This window comes from Petromyzon marinus, chromosome 21, assembly GCF_048934315.1.
Source record: "Petromyzon marinus isolate PM22_M1 ecotype Great Lakes invasive population chromosome 21, UKy_Petmar_22M1.pri1.0, whole genome shotgun sequence".
NCBI classification, from domain to species: domain Eukaryota; kingdom Metazoa; phylum Chordata; class Hyperoartia; order Petromyzontiformes; family Petromyzontidae; genus Petromyzon; species Petromyzon marinus.
The window spans coordinates 1,148,704-1,155,261 of NC_133687.1; positions in this window are offsets into that span (position 1 = coordinate 1,148,704).

Below are 6,558 nucleotides of genomic sequence, written 5' to 3' on the forward strand. Positions count from 1 at the left end.
AGAGGTGGTCTTTCCAGTGAAAGGACGCAGGATTTCAGACAAAAAACGAGCTAGTTTGTAGGTGGGGGAGCTGATAGTAGAGACTATGGGACGAAGAGGTGTATCAACTTTATGTATTTTTGGTAAGCCGTATAATCTTGGTGGCCTGGCAGCAGAAGGTTTCAATGAAAACTGTTTAGATTGATCAATTAATGCGGTTGAATCAGAAATTATTTTGTTGGTTTGTGTGACGAGGCTGTTGGTGGGATCTCTTTTTATTTTTTGTATAACTACCATCGTCGAGTAATTCTTTAATTTTGTTGTTGTATTCTATTTTATCCATGATAACAGTAGCATTGCCTTTGTCAGCTGAGAGAACTACAATATCATTCCTCTTTTTTAATTTATATAATTCAAAACGCTCATTTTTGCTGAGGTTGCTAGCTGGCATCTTAGCGTTTTTGAGGGTTGCAGCGATTTCAGATCTTGCTACGTCTGCAGCGATGTGACCCAGGCCCCTGAGAGCAACGTCTACTTGGGCAATTATATCATTAACTGGTATGTGTTTAGGTGTGACTGCAAAGTTTAGACCTTTAGCTAAAACGGATTTCAGACCATCGGAAATAGAACTGTTACTGCGATTAATTACGACTTTATTAACGTCTAACTTTTTTGTGTGTGGGTCCGGTCTTTTGTTGAATAGGAGGTTAAATTTGGAAATCAGGTTTTCCTTACATTTGGTCGACATAGTAGCAGCTGAAGAGGCAGTCATATTGTCTACATGTTCCCAATCCGATGTGGACATTATTGCCGTCAATGATAAGTGTGATTTGTAGAGTGTCTTGTCTAACTGATCTAGTTCTGTGCGTATAAGTCTGATTTTTTCTGAGATAAGAGCTAAGCTAGTTTTGAAAAGAATTCGTTTCGCATTAGAAGAAGTTACAGTAGCAGAGGTGAGTGTAAATGCGATTGGTATTACCCCAGAGTCGCGGCATCTCTTCAGGAAGGTGAGAGACTCGATCAGCTGAGCTTTCTTATCCCGGAGTTTGTTGAAGGATCTTAAAGTTATGTGAAAACCCTCCCCGTAGAGGCGATTAAATTTTGATTTAAAGCTTTCGTGACTGCAGTAATTCATATTCTTAGTTTTTTCGGTAAAGTCACGTTGAAGAGAAACAACAAAATAACAAAATATATATAAAACAATAAAAAATTCTCACGACGTTTCGACCATAACTCAAACGGTCATCATCAGGTGTGTCGGTTTGCATAAATTTATTTTGAAAACGGCATATTTATTTATATATATATAAATAACGTTTGCGTCACGCGCAACGATTGGCTGTTTGCCAGGACTAGTCCATCTATTTTTTGAAAAGAGGAGGGGGGAGACGAAATTTGTTTTATGTATGCTTTCTGAAAGCCACTGTAAGCGTGAACAATCAATCAAGAACTGAAATGATTTATCAAATCTTTCCAATGATTGCTAAGATAGAATCCATCTTCTCGGTTGAAATTGTCTCTGTGTTTGTATATGTGGATAGCCTCATGAACGAATCTCTCATGGAAGCCAGATGGCTTACAAAGAACCTCCGTCTTGGAAAAGTCAATGGCATGTGTAAAAGATGTGATTCCGGACATACAATACCCTGGTGTCTACAAACTAAGTTGCCTCTGTGGTAGTAGTTACATTGGAGAAACCAAACGCCATATCTCGGACCGCATTCGTGAACATAAAGCAGACCTTAAACACGGTAGGACCAACACCTCGGCCGTAGCAGATCATTGTTCTAATTCAGTAGGCTCACATGCCATTGACTTTTCCAAGACGGAGGTTCTTTGTAAGCCATCTGGCTTCCATGAGAGATTCGTTCATGAGGCTATCCACATATACAAACACAGAGACAATTTCAACCGAGAAGATGGATTCTATCTTAGCAATCATTGGAAAGATTTGATAAATCATTTCAGTTCTTGATTGATTGTTCACGCTTACAGTGGCTTTCAGAAAGCATACATAAAAACAAATTTCGTCTCCCCCCTCCTCTTTTCAAAAAATAGATGGACTAGTCCTGGCAAACAGCCAATCGTTGCGCGTGACGCAAACGTTATTTATATATATATAAATAAATATGCCGTTTTCAAAATAAATTTATGCAAACCGACACACCTGATGATGACCGTTTGAGTTATGGTCGAAACGTCGTGAGAATTTTTTATTGTTTTATATATATTTTGTTATTTTGTTGTTTCTCTTCAACGTGACTTTACCGAAAAAACTAAGAATATGAATTACTGCAGTCACGAAAGCTTTAAATCAAAATTTAATCGCCTCTACGGGGAGGGTTTTCACATAACTTTAAGATCCTTCAACAAACTCCGGGATAAGAAAGCTCAGCTGATCGAGTCTCTCACCTTCCTGAAGAGATGCCGCGACTCTGGGGTAATACCAATCGCATTTACACTCACCTCTGCTACTGTAACTTCTTCTAATGCGAAACGAATTCTTTTCAAAACTAGCTTAGCTCTTATCTCAGAAAAAATCAGACTTATACGCACAGAACTAGATCAGTTAGACAAGACACTCTACAAATCACACTTATCATTGACGGCAATAATGTCCACATCGGATTGGGAACATGTAGACAATATGACTGCCTCTTCAGCTGCTACTATGTCGACCAAATGTAAGGAAAACCTGATTTCCAAATTTAACCTCCTATTCAACAAAAGACCGGACCCACACACCAAAAAGTTAGACGTTAATAAAGTCGTAATTAATCGCAGTAACAGTTCTATTTCCGATGGTCTGAAATCCGTTTTAGCTAAAGGTCTAAACTTTGCAGTCACACCTAAACACATACCAGTTAATGATATAATTGCCCAAGTAGACGTTGCTCTCAGGGGCCTGGGTCACATCGCTGCAGACGTAGCAAGATCTGAAATCGCTGCAACCCTCAAAAACGCTAAGATGCCAGCTAGCAACCTCAGCAAAAATGAGCGTTTTGAATTATATAAATTAAAAAAGAGGAATGATATTGTAGTTCTCTCAGCTGACAAAGGCAATGCTACTGTTATCATGGATAAAATAGAATACAACAACAAAATTAAAGAATTACTCGACGATGGTAGTTATACAAAAATAAAAAGAGATCCCACCAACAGCCTCGTCACACAAACCAACAAAATAATTTCTGATTCAACCGCATTAATTGATCAATCTAAACAGTTTTCATTGAAACCTTCTGCTGCCAGGCCACCAAGATTATACGGCTTACCAAAAATACATAAAGTTGATACACCTCTTCGTCCCATAGTCTCTACTATCAGCTCCCCCACCTACAAACTAGCTCGTTTTTTGTCTGAAATCCTGCGTCCTTTCACTGGAAAGACCACCTCTGCGGTACAAAATTCTACTCACCTGGTATCAACAATCAAGGGTATTTCCCTGTCCCCAGACGACCTGCTTGTCAGTTTTGATGTAGTTTCCTTATTCACCAAGGTTCCTGTACCTGACACCATTGCAATCATTGAAGACTTGGTTCATCAAGGACTAAACACTGAGGTACCCCCCCTGGTGAGACACTGTTTAACCAATACATACTTCACTTGGAATGGAACTTTCTACAAACAAACTGAGGGCACCCCAATGGGCTCCCCCCTTTCTCCAGTTATAGCTAACATTTTCATGGAGAAATTTGAGACTGACGCCATCCAGACTGCCACTCTGCGCCCAACCTTATGGAAGAGGTACGTGGATGACACTTTTGTCATCTGGCCACATGGCCGGCCTGCTCTAGACCAATTCTTCGACCACATCAATTCCATACACCCAGCCATCAGATTTACCATGGAAGTCGAAATAGATGGCAAGATACCTTTTTTGGATGTCCTAATTAAAAAGAGACCTGATGGTTCAATGAGCCACTCTGTCTACAGGAAAGCTACCCATACGGATGCTTATCTGAAACCGGATTCCCACCACCATCCATCACAGAAGAATTCTCTCATCAAGACTCTGTATCATAGAGCCCAATGCATATCCGACCAGGAACACATAAGCAGTGAACTCAAGCACGTACACCAAGCTCTTAGGGCTAATGGTTACTCCGACTATACAATCCGCAAAGCTATCACTCAAACCATGAAGAAGAACCCTCTTGAGGAGCCTTTCAAAACCATCACTTTACCCTACATTGCTGGGATCACAAAAAAGATCTCCAAAATCTTGAATAAACACAAGATCCAGGTCCGTTTCAACACATTACATAAAATCCGTGATCTGGTTCCGTCTGTAAAAGATGTGATTCCGGACATACAATACCCTGGTGTCTACAAACTAAGTTGCCTCTGTGGTAGTAGTTACATTGGAGAAACCAAACGCCATATCTCGGACCGCATTCGTGAACATAAAGCAGACCTTAAACACGGTAGGACCAACACCTCGGCCGTAGCAGATCATTGTTCTAATTCAGTAGGCTCACATGCCATTGACTTTTCCAAGACGGAGGTTCTTTGTAAGCCATCTGGCTTCCATGAGAGATTCGTTCATGAGGCTATCCACATATACAAACACAGAGACAATTTCAACCGAGAAGATGGATTCTATCTTAGCAATCATTGGAAAGATTTGATAAATCATTTCAGTTCTTGATTGATTGTTCACGCTTACAGTGGCTTTCAGACAGCATACATAAAAACAAATTTCGTCTCCCCCCTCCTCTTTTCAAAAAATAGATGGACTAGTCCTGGCAAACAGCCAATCGTTGCGCGTGACGCAAACGTTATTTTTATATATATAAATAAATAAATATGCCGTTTTCAAAATAAATTTATGCAAACCGACACACCTGATGATGACCGTTTGAGTTATGGTCGAAACGTCGTGAGAATTTTTTATTGTTTTATATATATTTTGTTATTTTGTTGTTTCTCTTCAACGTGACTTTACCGAAAACACTAAGAATAAAAATGTATTACTGCTTAAGAGTAATGTTAAATTTGAATGGGTACAATGTTTCGCTGGAGATTACATCCAGCATCCTCAGTTTTATAGGATCTCAGATCTCGAATTAAAGAAGTTCCTGGTCCGAGTCCTTAAGACGTCATCGGCATATTGATGCACGTGATCTGATAATTAGTTGATTACTCGTTGATCTATTGTGATTGGCAGGTTAGGATTGTGGAAAAAGGTGAATTTATTTAACGGTTAGTGGAAATAGGCTATCCTTAATATTGTAAGGCCCACTGAGCTATACAGCTCTTTTTCAGAAGCGACCTGGCCACAAATGATAGCTCAACGAAGCGGCTTATCACGTGGAAATGTATAGCAGCCAAATACTCTAAACACGGCTCTAAATGTGGAGAGAAAACCCGGAGAACCCGGGAGGAAAATCTCCGCGACTGCAGGGAGAACATGCAAACTCCAAATATACAGGCATCAGAGTCGGGATCCAACCCACCAACCCCCTGTATGCCAGGTAAGGTAGTTAATATCTTTGTGGAATTGTAATGTTATTGTGATTCTAATTAAGCATAAACAGGATTTCATCATAAGGGTTGATACAAGAGGTTTAATGAGTTATTATTAATGTAATGGGGTATTGTTTTTGTCGAATACGGAAAATAATATTTATGTATCAAAGATAATTATTTACTTATTCTTGGTTCTTTCGGTTAAGTCACGTAGAAGGGAAATAATACAATAAAAATAAAACATAATATAATAAAATTCCCACGACGTTTCGGCCACAATGAAAGCAGCCGAACTCAGGTGAAGAAACAGAGCTATCAGAAAGACAGCGTCTTAATGAACACTGCTAAGCTTGGCAGCGTATTTTAAGCTGGGCGGGAGGAGGAGAGAGCCTTTACAAAGGAGTTTACATATCAGCAGAGGAATTTAGCATATTGATGACAAATGCAGATATGGGGTTAGTCACACCTTGCCAAATGTGTAGGCGGTGGGTTGTCCCAAAGTCATATTATGCTAGTGTATTATGTAGGATTAGCAGTAATCAAGGGAGAGTCGCACACTAGAGTTTAACATTTTCAGTTTGTGCATCAGGTATCTACATCTGCAATGGTTTATGTAGACGTGGCTTAGGGTGAGGGTTGGATCGGGGTCTGTGAAAACCTCTCCAAAACCCCTTCGTAATGCCGTTCAGCCCACCCGAGCTCTCAGCGCAGAGCCACTCCTCAGCATAGTCAGTCGAAAACAAAGAACCACCGGCTCGTAGGACAGACATTTTGTAATTTAACACAGCACAAATAAACACACCAAAACAATTACTAAACAATCTTCCCGCGTGTGTCACCCCGAAAATCACCCAACCGTGCAATAGTCTTGACTCTGGTAACTCTTGCAGGCCTAGGGCAGGATAGGCAGCCTCAGGCCCCTGGGCTCTCATGCAGGAGCAGCTGGTTGCCTCAGACCCGGGCTAGACTCAGCTCAGGGATCTGAGGCAACCAGGTCGCCCACAGGTCACAAGTTGCAGAAATGTGGAAACCTAGGAGGTTCATCAACATCGAACACTCCCTCCTTAAAAGCACATGGCGGATGCAGGGCACAGCCACCACCCAGAC